Here is a 13,594-nt window from a genome sequence, read left to right as displayed (position 1 = left end):
GAGGCCAAGGTGGGTGGATCACCTGAGGTCAGGAGTTCAAAACCAGACTGGCCAACATGGTGAAAGCCCTTCTCTACTAAAAATACAAAAATTAGCTGGGCGTGGTGGCAGGCACCTCTAATCCCAGCTACTCGGGAGGCTGAGGCAGGAGAATGGCTTGAGCCCGGGAGGCAGAGGTTGCAGTAAGCCGAGATCACGCCACTGCACTCCAGCCTAGGCAACTGAGTGAGACTCCATCTCAAAAAATGAAAATAAAAAAAGAAGCCTCAGGTGATGTTGCAGGATTTCCTCCAAGGCTCCCTGATGGGCAAGAGAGATTCCCCAGGAAATGCACTCTCCTTTCACTTACCTGGCTGGTTCCACAAGCCTGGGCTGCCACCCTGAGCTTGGGAAGCATCCCCACAGCCAGAGGTGCTTGAGAGGGCCCTGGGAGCTTCCCTCTGGGGAGGAGAGGGGCTCACCCCTTCCCAGCAGCCCTCTGAGCCCCCCGAGCACTTGGCCACAGCCTCTGCCTGGAGAAAGCATCCCTCTTGGAGATAATGGACATCAGAAGAAACCTTTCCTTGTCACCAGGACAAATGCTGTTCTTATTAGAACCAAGGCCAATTTTCTTAATGCATGTGGGGAGGACAGCACAGATCAATGAAACCTGCAGATAATCCACAAGGCTTATTTCCCAGAGCTGGGAAATTTCCTTCCCTGCCAACACTTTTCCTGAAAGTTCTTAAGAATGAGTCAAACAGTTTAAGTCTCTCTTGCACTCTCCTTTTAGTGAAAGAGTTCAATGAGGAAGGAGAGGAAGTGGAACAGACGCTTAGAGTCCAAGCTGGAAAAGTGGCCCGTGGTTAACCAAGAGTAGATGTAAAAGCACAGGTGGCCACAGGTTACCAGGTGAGCCAGTCCTACCGATGGCATGGCTGCTAATGCCAGCAGATGCTCCTCTCCTCTCCCTTCAAAGACTGACTTCTGGTCTTTCATTCGTTAAAATAAAATCAGTAGAGCATCACCCGAGAAGCCCTGCACTTTCCCTTACCTGGATGTTGGACTCTGTAGCTTCTGCCAAGATTTGAGCCTCGTGGTGAACATGTTATTGGCGTGCATGCTGCTGAGGGCTGTGGAGGACACAGAGAAGGTGAAACGGCAAAGTGGCTCTTGAGCGTGGGTGGCAGAAGCCCCCACATGTCTGAGTCAGTGACACCAGAGCACTACCCTTGGGGCATCCTGCTGAGGTGGCTGTTGGGGTTTTCTTTCCTTTCCTTTTATTCCACTGTTTCTGAATCACAAATAAAGGTCCTTGGTCTGATACAGGGCAGCTGGGTTGCTTCTAGGTGTTGGGAAATTCAATTTAGGAACCTGAAATGGAAAGTCCCAGGACATCTCCACAGCTTGGGATCCACAGGAGAGCATCGTTGACATTAGGGATATCTTAAACATGTAGAAACCTTCAGGACTATCTAATCAGGGCACAGGGCACAGCACCTGGGGGTGCAGAGTGGAGAGTTCACCACTACAGCCTGGAATCGCCTCTGTGATGCCTTCTTCATGACCCTTGGCTGCCTTTGTGGCTAGAAGGCTGGCGCTCAGATCCCAAAGTGGCCACAGGCTAGCAGCTTGCTTCACCTCCCTGAACTGCAATTTCTCCATCTGTGCCTTTCTCCCAGGAGGAGTGTCCAGGCTCACTTAGCCCATGTGGGCCAGGAGCCCTGGACAGTGCCTGGCACACAGTAGGCCCTCGGCGGATGCTGTCCCTTTCTCTCTCCACCATCCTTCTGCGGCTTCCTCCTGAAACAGCCTCCCTCAGCGCCTTGAGTCTTGTGCCCTAACAGGCTCTTGCATGCAGTGAGAGGGAGGCCCCGAGGCCAGCTGTCTCTGTTCAGAAGGACCTGGGGTTCTCCTTGACCATGAGCTCAGGGCTCAGACCCCAACACAAACAAGCCCCATGTGCTACAGAGAAGCAGGTCCCTTAGCTGAGGTCCAAAGGCTGTGAGTCCTGCACGAGCCTGAAGTGGTGCAAGCCCCAGGTCACATTGGAGGTGTAGAGCTTGAGGATCTGAATGTGCTGTTGGCTTCGGACATCAAACGTTTCACAGGCTGCCTGGAAGAAGGTGGAGCAGATGGGGGTTAATGGTCAGCAGCAGCAGCAGCATCCCCACCACTGGGGCTACCACTTTTTAGGCCCTTACCATGGGCCAGATACTAAGCCATATGCTTCGTGTAACTTCGAAGCACACTTACCTGATAGGGTGACAGCAAGGACTCAAAGAAGTGCCTGGGCTTGGCACATAGTAGCTATTGCTACTATTTTGAATGTTGTTTTGCCTTTGTTTTTGTTTTGAGATAGGGTATCGCTCTGTCACCCAGGCTGGAGTACAGTGGTGTCATCATAGCTCACTGAAGCCTCAGCCTCCCTGGGTTTAAGCAATCCTCCCACCTCAGCCTCCCAAGTAGCTGAGACTACAGATGTGCACCACTAAGCCTAGCCAATTTTTTGTATTTTCAGAAGAGACTGGTTTTGCCATGTTGCCCAGGCTGGTTTCAAATTCTGGGGCTCACGCGATCTGCCCACCTCAGCCTCCCAAATTGCTGGGATTACAGGCATGCGCCACAGTGTCTGGCCATTATGAATGCCAATATTGACATGATCTTCTTGTATCCTCATGACCACACTGGAAGAGGTCTGATTGTTCCCTTTTCCTGTTGTGGAACCACATGGAGGAGGCCTGGGCTTTGGAACCAAGCCTGCCCCAATGCAAGCTGATGCTCCTAAGCACCACTGCTGAGTGACGCTCTGCATGAGTGATGAGTTCCCTAAATGACTGGGGCCAACCATAGCAGTAAAGAGCTATGGAGATACTGAGTGGATCCAAAGTGGATCTGCCACTGTGTGGTGCCTGTCCCTAGGCTCTCTATGGCTGTGAGACTGAAACAGACATAGTAGTTAAAAGGTGACCTAGGTAGTCAGTGGGGGAGACCTTAAACTAGAAGCTCCCTAAGGGCAGGGGGGTATCTGTGCCACCTTCTCCCCCAGAGTTGTGTGCACAAGGTGGATCTCTTCTAGAGGCCTGAGGGAGAGCAGCAGTGACCTAAGCCCTCAGGCCTGTGGCCCTGGCTCATGCCTGGGACCACATCTACAGGACCAGGGGCAGAGGTCATGGCACCTGGGACACCCAGCACAGATGTCCTAGGTTGAATGCATCCTGTCATGTCCCTGCTGTGGAGCAGCTCTGGCTGGGAACCGGCCTTGAAGGTTTGCATGGCCCAGCTGCGGAAGGCATCCTCTGCCCACTGAGCTCATCCTCTTTCCCCATTGGGGTGAGCTGAGAGGCCCCCAGGTGGGACAGCTACTGGGTGAGGTCATGAGCAAAGGCACAGAACTGAGGGTATTTGCTGGAGCTGAGGCCAAACATGGCATACCTGCCCAAGGAAACACATAGAGACTCATGTCCCATGCAAGCAGCACCTGGCACCCAGCACCCAGCACCAACAGCCTGGAGGGCCAGCCCCAGACTCTCCCCATCCAGCTGAAGCATGGAGCTGCAGCCCCTTCTAGTCCTCCCAACCCCTGAGCCTTGCCACCAACTCCCATGACCACCCCATGCTTGGCCTGCAGACCTGTGAGAGGGACTTGGTTTCTGTGGCTTGACCCGTGACACACTCCGAGGGCAAACCTCTGGCCCAGGGTCCCTCTGTGCCTGGTCAGCTCTGAGAAGACCCCGTATGCGCACCCAGTTCCATCCCCTGAGCCAGACTTTGGGTCCTCAGGACAAGGTTAGAAGGTGCAGGAGGAGGGAAAAAGCTTTACCTGAATTTGTTGGTGAGCTCTTTCAGCATGAAGAGGGATTTCCTCAGTTTCTAGAAAGAGAGGAAATGACAGAGTTCTCAGGCCAAGATGAAAAAAAACACCGCTTTTTCCATTCCTCTGGAAAACTGGCCACAGCTGGCAGGAGATGGCTCCTGGCCCACAATGGAAGTTGGTTTACATATGGGGCCACCTGGCCAAGGACCTGGTTGTCAGGTGAGAATTTTAGCTTGTCTCTCACTCCAGCTAAACTGTAGCAACTCGTGTGGGCCCTGTCCCCTGGTGGGAGACCCAGAATAGCCTGGCCCCCTCCCATCCAGCCCTGGGCATCTCCAGAGGGCCTCCTAATAGGCCGTGATTCTGTCTTCTTGTTTGGAACCTGGTAAAAGCAACAACAATTGGTCCTACAGTCTCTGAAATAAGGCTGGCTTTCCAGGAAGCCAAGATGATTCCAGGAGATATGTGACCCAGCAGAACTAGCGTCAAATCCCATGGTATTTACTCCCTTTTCCATAATTTATTTTTTAGTTATTCCCCTTCAATTACATTTTCATTCTTTTGAGCCCTGGAGAGACAGTCTTGAGTTGGTGCTAATAGACCTTTAATGCCTCTCTCATTGCCTAGTACTCTTTTAAAAAACAAAGAAAGAACAGGCCTTGGCCAGGGAATAGTATCTAGCTAAAATTCATTAACTTCATTTTGTTTTCATTGAATTTATGTTTTGCTGCTTTCCATTTGTGAGAGTGACACAAGTTTCCTTTAAACATGAATTTGTAAATACAAACAGGTAGGCCATTCACAGAAATATATTAAATATGTCATAGGAAAGGTGGCACTCCCATATGGCAATAATTACAGCGGAGGCCGGCAAATGACCTGAGTGACCCAGATGGCCTGAGCACTGACTCCCAAATGCCCTCTGTAGGACCTGCTGCATTCCCTGGACCCTTTCCTGGGTCCTCCCACACCCTACAACCTCCTAGACCAGCCAGACCTCAGGCCACCCACCTCTCCATTGCTGGGGCAGTCTCCATTGCCAAATGTGCTGGTCTCCACCAGCAACAGCTGTGCCTCCTCCAGGCAGCTCTTCTAGCCTGTACTTGTCCATGCAGAGAACCTGGATGGTACCCAGGTGGACATCAGCCCTCAGCTCCCAGTAGATGCTCTGGGCTTCCTCCCACACCTCCCCCAGGCCAGGGCTTCTGTGCTCATCTGTCTCTTCCAGTGCCCGGCACAGGTGTGGCACGGAGGAGGTGAGTGAACAGATTTGAACACATTGTCCTCGGTTCTCCTTCCTTGCTCAAGCCCTGAAGCTAACCCGTCAGGAAGCCCTGGATGCTCTGCCTGTAAAATACTGCCTATCCTATGTCCAAACTCCTCTCAGCACATCCATTGCTATTTACAGTTTTGTGTGTGTGGAAATATTTCCACGAAATTGGAATGAGCAGGTCACAGCTGTGCCTGGAGGGAATGGCTGGGGAAATGTGCCCTCGCCTTGCTGTTCTATCCAGGCCCACCCAGCTGAGGATGGGGGACCTGCCACCACTCTCCTGGCAGTTCCGGAGTCCTGGGAGCTGGCAGGTGAGGACCCAAGAGTGTTTTCAGCAACCTGGCTGACCTGGTCATCCGTCAGTCCCACCTTAGCCTAGGCCTCTACACAGCACAGACCACAGCTCATCCCATTGTGGCATTACACTGGCCTGTGCCCTGTCCTCAGGGTCACATCCGTCTCCCAGAAGCCATGTGACCCTGACCCTGGAAAACCCATCAACCCGTCTAACAGTCAGGTTCCTCCTCTGTGCATTAACAATGGCATTGACGCCTGCTTTGCAGGGCGCTGGGAGGGGAGAGGGAGGTGTATGCTGGAGAGCTCCCCAAGGGCAAGGCCTGGCTCTGCGTCACTCACTGTCAGATCCTTAGAGCCTGGGGCTGGCCAAGCATGTGGCCACCATTCCCTAAGTATTGGATTTGCTTCATCAGTGCTGAAGGCAGGGGATAGAGCTTAGACAGACCCCCTGTGTTCTGTCTTCTTTATCTGCAGCTTACTCATTCTTGCCCCTTTCACATGCACCCTGTAGAGCAGGTGTTCACTGAGTTTGAACAAAATTCAGCTAGAGCAGCTGATGTATATTGAGGCCTGAGTTCACCTGCCTGGGTCTCTGGAGTCCTCAGAGTCTCTGTGTGGCCCCCGTGATCTGACTCTGAGGACACACCTGTAGTCTGCTGATCCCAGAAGGAGGGGTGTGTGCTGCCTGGGGTGGGGAAGATGTCGGGGCATGGCAGGTGGCTCCTGGGACTGCCCCCCAGGGTTCAGAGAGGCTGAAGGCTTCCTGCCACACAACCTTATCCAGGGCTGTTGGGCCTGGGATATGGCCCCCTGTCAGAACTCAGGTAGGAGGGGCCTTGGCTGTTACCCAGCCCCCTTGCCACCTCACATGGGGACCTGTCTCCGCAGTGGGTGACTGGGCCCAGATATGAGTCACCCTCTGCCCTCCTGGGCTGCTCAGTCCATGCCAGGACTGACCATTCCCACACCTGGCTGAACTCTTGGCTCTGGCTCTGGGCCCGGGGTCCTGCCTGTGCCCTCTCCCTGAATGCTCTGGGAGTCAGGAACACCCAATTCCCTTGTCTCCCTGGCTCAAGGCTTGTTGTCCTGGCACCCTTAGAGGGGTCTGCAGGAGTGAGGGGCCTCTGCTGCTCTCTGAGGCTGTGGGTGCTCTCAGGGAGGGGTGGGGGCTCCCACAAATGGGTCTGGCTCCTCCAGTGCCCTTGAGGGCCCTGTGAGGGGGAAAGCGGGCCACCAAGGAAAGTGGGAGGGGGCTTGCTGGAGGCTCTTGCCCACATCCCCCTCCTGCACAGCATGTTCCGTACACACGCACTGAGAGCCTGCCCTGAGGACCAGTGGGCCTCCTGTACTTTCTTAGAGTCCAGGAAGAAGAGGAGAAAGAAAAGGTGAAGAGGAAGACCCAGGTAGTAGGATTGGGGGTCCTGAGCACTCCACCACTATTGACTGCCCCAGAAGGTGATTCAGGAGGGGACCTGGTACTGGAGCCCACCTGGGGGTGGCAGGTCCCCATGCTTCCTTGTTAGTTTCTTCATAGAGGCCCGAAGGTGTTTCAGAACAGGATCATCGTCCATGGCTCAGGTATGAAATAACTGGTCTCGAAAAGGTGCCCACAGGCCAGACCTGGACGTCTTCATGAGGCGCTGTAGGGACAGGGTGGGCATCAGGCCCGGAGAGTTCCCTGGGAGAGGTCAGAGCCCACACCCCATGGCCACTTCAGTCTCCCACTGGGTGGTGCTGGATACTTTCATGGCCACTCCAGGGGTCCAGATATGCACAGAAGGCTGTGGCTGGGGGGTAGCCTGGGCAAAAAAAGTGCTCACTACACTCCTGACTTTCATCTGGGTCATGTGGGGGATGGACTTGGTGTCATTGTGCCCTGCCCAGCCCACCCGGACAGACCTCCTTCTGGGCCAGAACAGAGGATCATGAGAACAGTGTGAGGAAGCTGCCCTTGGGCCAGTCAGGGTCTGACCCCAGTGCTCCCCAGGCCCCACTGGCCACACGTGGACTTACTCCTCTGAACCTTAAAGGCAATGCTTGTTATCGGCATCAACGCCTGTTCCCCTTCCAGCAAATACATGTCCCACAGGTGCAGGGTGAGCCCAAGAGAGATCTATGGGGACAGCAGGCATGGGAGGACCTGGCCCTTCCAGGCTGGGGTTGGTGGCTCGAGCTGCACCCATTGGGGCTTCAGTCTCCAGAGTCAGTGACCTTCCCCATGAGGGTCACCTGACCCCTCCAGGACACTGGGTCAGACAAGGTCTTGCCGCTCCTCATGGGGGGGCACTCATTTCAGTAGGGATGTGGCTTCTGGAGATAGGGGCTTTCCCGGGGCTTGAGGCATCCCTGAGCCCTCCCAAGTTGGGTCCTGGCCCAGTCTGCCCATGAGGCTGGGCCTGAGCCCCAGCCTCTGCCCTGGGATGACCCCTCTTGGGCAGAGGGTCTTGCTTCTGTGGCCTGCAGGGACCCTCCTGGGCCTCCTGTAGGCTAAGGGTGAGCCTAACCCCTGGGCTGGGGATGCAGGGCACTGCAGGGCAAGGAGGGTTCTAAACCAAGTGCAGAATCTCCTGGCCACTGCTCCAGCCCCTCCTGGAGTGACTCCTTCATCCTCCAAGTCTCCAGGGTGGCCCCTATGCAGCCAGCCTCTCCCTGATCCGTCAGCATCTGGCCACCCAGACCAGTTCTCGGTCCCTGTGGTTTGGCCTTTTCCAGAATGGTCTAGGAATGGGAATCCTACTGTGGTAGCTTATTGGGCCTGGCTTCTTTCCCTTAGCAAAACGCATCTAGGATCCACCCACGTTCATGTGGGCATCACTAGATCGTTCCCTTTTCTCTCTGAATCTTCTGCCATTTGAAGGGAGGACCACCCTTCCTCTCTGCGTTCCCGTGTTGAAGGTCATTCCCGTAGCCTCCATGTGTGAGTGTCAATGAATCAAGCAGTGAATGTGGCATGCAGGTTTCATGTGGACATCAGTTTTCAAATCAGTGGGTTCAATATCGGTGACACTTTGGGGACATGTGGTTCAAGTCCATTGAACTTTGTGAGCCACTGCACAACTGGCTGCCAAAGTGGCTGTGCCGTGTGATGTTCCCAGCAGACCTGGATGAGAGTTTCCAGGACCCCAAGCTCCCCCAGCTTTTGGTCCTGTCAGTGTTGCCTGGGGAAGCTCATGGACCCTCCATCCTGCTGCCCTCCCGTGGGTCCTACCATGGGTCCCTGTGGGTCAGGGAGAGCACTTTTCACCATTGTGCATGATTTTCTTTGCTGCCGTCTGTCTCCTCAGGATCCTCCTGGGTTCTGGCCCCACGTGTTCCAGTCTGGCCCAGGGCTTGGAACCTGGGAGGTGCTCGGTCCATGGTACCAGCTGCTCCCTGGTACAGGAGAGCTCTTGGCAGCTCTGTCATCCCTCCTGGGTGACCCTGGCTTCTGCTCCAGGGAAGTCCCCATCCCTCTGGTTCACCCCATCTCCACTGGGACCCTGTGGCTCCCATAGGCTTACTTGACTCCATATCGGTCCCTGAAGAACAGGTGGTTCCTTAATGTCCGGCTCATGTCCAGGTCGATCTGGTGGATGTGTCCAGAGGACCTCTTGCCCTTCTCCTTCATGACCTGTAGGGCAGGGCCAAGAGGAGGAAGCAGGCTCAGAATAGATGGAAGACTCTCTGCCCCAAATGGCAGTCAGCCCACAGTCAGCCCTTCTGGAAGGAAGGAAAGAAGAAAGATTTCCTTCTGCAGAAAACTGCTTTTTGGCTTGTTTCTGAAGCCGGAGAGGGTCACGAGAGCCGAGTTCGTCTGTGGTGACTATGTCACCATCTGTGCCCAGGATGTGCATCTGACCACCCCCCCACCCCCAAAGCCTGGGCTTGATGTTCCCTCCAGCTGGAGACCTGGCTCCCTGACACGGCCTGGCCTGTTTGTTGTGTCTGGCTGAGCATGCCTGGTATTTTCTGGGATTTTTTGCCTTGCTTTCCTGAATGTTCAGGGGGCCTGACCACAGTTGGCCCTGGAAATTAATGGGAATGCCTTTATACACTCACTCAATCAGCTGTGGGCAGAAAACAATCTGGTGTCACATGCCACAGGACAACCCCAGTGAGGACCAGAGCCCGAGGATTCTGGAAATCTTTGGTTTTGGCCCCATGATTCCTCAGTAGAGGTGAGGTCAAGCTGGCACAGGGTCTCCCTTCCCAGGATTGAAAGAGTGTGTGGGCACTCAGAGTCCTGAACTCTGATCTGGACCTTTTCCTCCTTTCGGGTCACCAGGAGGCATCCCTACTCCGAGCTCCAGGGGTCTCCATCCCTGGATTCAGATTCCCTCCAAGCAAGGTGATGCTTGCACGAATGGGCAGCAAAGCTGGCAAAGAGGCCTGTGGTCCTCTGGGTGAGGACAGTGTGCCATTCGTCCTCTGAAAGGACACAGCCATGGGTGCCTGTCCCCTGTCTCTGCAGAGAGTGGTTCTGGGGGCCTCTCCCTCCACACATTACTTTTTTGCTGTTCTGATATGTCTCCCATTCTCCCAGCATTTCCATCCACTTGCTCTTTCATCTCATCTCCTGCCGCATTTGCTGTCAAATGAGGAATGTTGGAGTTAGCGGAGCTGCCAGGCTTCGCGGAGTGGCCCGTGGATGCTGGGTCTTGGGCTCTGAAGCCTTGGTGGGACCCAGCTAGAAGGAGCCAGGGAAGGGCAGACCCTAAGGGCTGAGGGCCTTTGAGCAAATGAGCACTAGTGGGCTGGCCTTGGGACCCCGGGACGTGCCATCCTCAGGCCACAGACACACCAGTCGTAGGTCAGGTCCCAGCCTCTAGGTGGGGTCCTAACACAAGTGGGCAGCCACCCCCATACCATGACTGTGGTTCTCACTTTGGAATTTCATCAAACTGCCAGAGATACAGCAACCTGGGGTCAGGTCCAGCAGGAACAGCTGCCCCTCCCAGTGACAGCGTGTTTCCCTCACCTGCCACTGCACAGACCTGCTGCCTCCTCTGCCTCATCAACCACCCACTGAGTCCCCCATCCCGGGACCAGCCCCCTATGGATCAGGCTCTTACCTTCGCCTTCCAGGTAGTGACAGGGGGCAGCTCCGTCTCACTGTAAGGGAACCCAGGCAGAGCTGAGGACTTGCACAGGGTCTGGAGTCGTCCGGTTCAGGGAGTCAACCCCCAGAAAGGACTGGCTCTGTCCCATCCAGCTCAGGGCTCATCCCGGGAGAAGGCACAGGGAAGGGAGGACAAGGGCCTTCCTGTGGGGCTGACTCCCAGGAGAGTCCAGGACCTGGGAGAAGAGGGAGTGCAGGGCCAGCCTGGCCGGGGTTACTGGGGCCCCTGGTGTGGGGGGTGGTCAGGCTGCACAATGGGTCTGCCCCTCCTGGACTGGAGGTGGTGCTTTCTGCTGGAGCTGAGAAAGGTCAGCCCTTGGATGGGATGGGGGCCACCTAGTGTGGGTGACCAGGCCCTGACAGTAATCCCTCAAGGAGTGACCAGTCTAGGTAGCCTGGTCTGAGACCTGCCTGGTACACCCTGGGTGCACCAGGGGCCCATCCCACTTGAGAGTCCCAAGGCCCTTACAGCATCTGACCTCCCAGAGTCCACCTGCCTCTCCCTGCACCCAAGCCACACACACTGCATTTCAGAAGTGGCATGGCTCATAAGCTCCCTACCACACTACTTACCCGGTGATCCTCCATCTCTCCATCCTATGATCCCTGAGGGATGGGCTCCGGGCTGGGCTCCTCTTACCTGGCCCCAGATCCCTTCCCAGCACCAGACCCAGGGTCATTAGCCACAAGCTCTGCTGCCTCCCTGGCTCTCTGTGAGATGCCCAGAATAGGGCCCTGCCCATCTTCTCCCCCATTCCCCTAAGGCCACAGCCCCTACTGTCCCCATGCCTTTCCCCCTTCCCCATGGGTACAGTGAGGGCTGTAGCTCTAGGGAAATGGGGGTGAACAGGGGAAGGTGGGCCCTCAGAGGCCTGCTGGACAACAGCCCCGAGGCTGGATCAGGCCTCCCCTCACCCTGTGGCCACAACGCTTGGATCTCACTGGGGTTGTCTCCAAGTGAACAGGGCCAGACCCTCAGGCTGCCCCCCTCCTCTTGTGCTAACTCAGAGACAGAACTGCTGAGAGCCCAGGGGCCTGACCTAGCCCCCTCTCCATTCCCACCCGCTCCCTAGATGGGCCCCACACCACTGGCCTAACAGCAACCTCAGGCTGGACCGGCAGGGGAGCCAGGAAGGAGTTCTGACCCTGGAAAGGAGGTTGGCTCGACCTAGGGAGACATGTCCTGCCTCAGAAAGGCCTTTGTAAAAGCAAACCCAGCCCTGAGCTGAGATAGGTGCTTTAGGGGCTGAGGGGAGCACAGAGGACTCACTGCAGAATCCCAAAGCAATCAGCACTGCTGTAGATTCCAACAGGCACAGGCCCCATGTCTGCTGGCAGCCCAGCTTGGTGTCCCTGCAACCCAGTGGGAGCCTTGGTGAGGGGTCCAGGGTAAAGGGTGAAAGGGCCTTTGTGTATTGGCCACCTGTCCCCGCTCTGTGCTCCTAGGGAGCTCAGGACCCTTTCACCAGGGTGCACTGGAGGAGGCCTCCCTCCAGGGAGCAGACTGACCTCTACCTTCTCATGCTTCATAATGATGTCCCCTCACTCCTGCAAAGTATCCGCATCCTCTACCATGTCCATCCTGTGAGACAAAATTGTCTAAAGGTTACACTGTACCCGAGAGCTTCGGAGAACACCTGAACTGCTCCTGCCCGGTTCCCAGATGCTGCCTGGCTACATAACCGCCCTTCCACCACTGCACCCAGGTGAAAAAGGGCCAGCCCCAGTGGCCCACACCTGCACAGGTCTCTGGGGTCTAAAGCCTCAAGCAGGGGTAGGCATCTTCCCAAGGACTTGAGAACAGTGGGACCTGGACAGAGAATCCCATTGTCCCCAGATGCCGTGAAACGCGCACACATTTGGCCTAGCAGGTTCAATGGTGTCCATCTGCCAAGGGTGAAGGGCCCATGATGGGCTATTCCAGGGATGTGGAGGCAGACTGGGGAGAGGGACCAGAGGTCTCTGTACAATCGGCCTCCTGGGATGCTCAGGGACCATAGAGATGTTCAGCTTCCTATGGGGAACAAGACCTCTCCTGATCGCTTGGTTCTACTCCACTCATCACTTGGACTATCATGGCCCTTCAGTCTGAACAGTGAAGCCACTTTAGGAACAACACCAGTTGAGCAGGAGGGTGTTTGGTTTTGGGGATGAAAATAATCTACTCTCTCCAAAGCAGCCCCTGTGCTCATGGAAACCACATCTCTCAGGGAGGGACTGTGGACTCCACCATTCTGAGCTGTCCATACAGGAAGGGGATTCATTTTCCTGGGTCACTGAGGAAGAACAGTGGGTCTTTGGTCCTGGAGAACACCTAGATGGACTGTCCCTTCTGGGAACACTTGGGGCAAAAGGAGGGCAAGGCCTTGAGATGATCAGACAGAGAAAGAAATACTTGGGGAGAACCCCAGTTCCTGGACCCCTTTGAACAGGATGGAAGATAGTCTCACTCCAGCCAGCTCTCCAGGGCTCCTTCATTTTCCACAGCTGCCCAAAGGCAGAAGGCTCCCCATGCTACTCACAGACAAGGGGCCATGTGTGTCCAGTGGGTCCCACAGGGACCATCAAGACCCAGCTTAGGGCACAGATGTGTTCGGAGGGCCCTCCCCTCCACCCCACCCACAGTGGATCCATCCCAGTGGCTCTGCCAGGGCCAGGCTCTGCCCCATCGGGATCGGAAACCCTGGACAAATTTGGGATCTAGGGCAAGGAGGCCACGGGGTTCAGGCCTTAAGTCCAGCACAGCACAGGGCAGGGCTGAGAGCAAAACCCAGGGTCATGCCTGGATTCCTGGGCTGGTTACTGCCTCTCTGACCCCAGATTCTCAACTGCCAAATGGGTACATTCAGGAGCCACCATGAGGACAAAAGAGACAATTGTCTACATGGGCAGTGTAGAGTGGGTACCTGGTGAGTGCTCAGGGGTCACCTTCCTCGGCTGCTGCCTAGAAGCCAGCACCGCCCACACTGTAGCCACAGTCCCCAAGTCAGCATGGAGGGAAGAGAGCAGGTCACACTCACCTGATACTGATGAATCAGCTGGCCTGGGCTCTGCCTCTCAGGGAGAAAACCTTTGAGTCCACAGAGCTGCTCACAGATACCACTGTGTGTGTGTAGCTGCTGTAGAACAC

General features: G+C 55.6%; 1 pseudogene; it reads right to left on the bottom strand.

Moving 5' to 3' along the window:
- The window catches only part of LOC738379 (nitric oxide synthase, inducible-like), a 26,582-nt pseudogene extending 12,988 nt beyond the window's left edge, over positions 1-13,594 (bottom strand).

Source organism: Pan troglodytes, chromosome 19 (genome assembly GCF_028858775.2).
Source record: "Pan troglodytes isolate AG18354 chromosome 19, NHGRI_mPanTro3-v2.0_pri, whole genome shotgun sequence".
NCBI lineage: Eukaryota > Metazoa > Chordata > Mammalia > Primates > Hominidae > Pan > Pan troglodytes.
The sequence above is the reverse complement of the archived record's forward strand: the minus strand, read 5'-3'. Positions and strand labels throughout refer to the sequence as shown.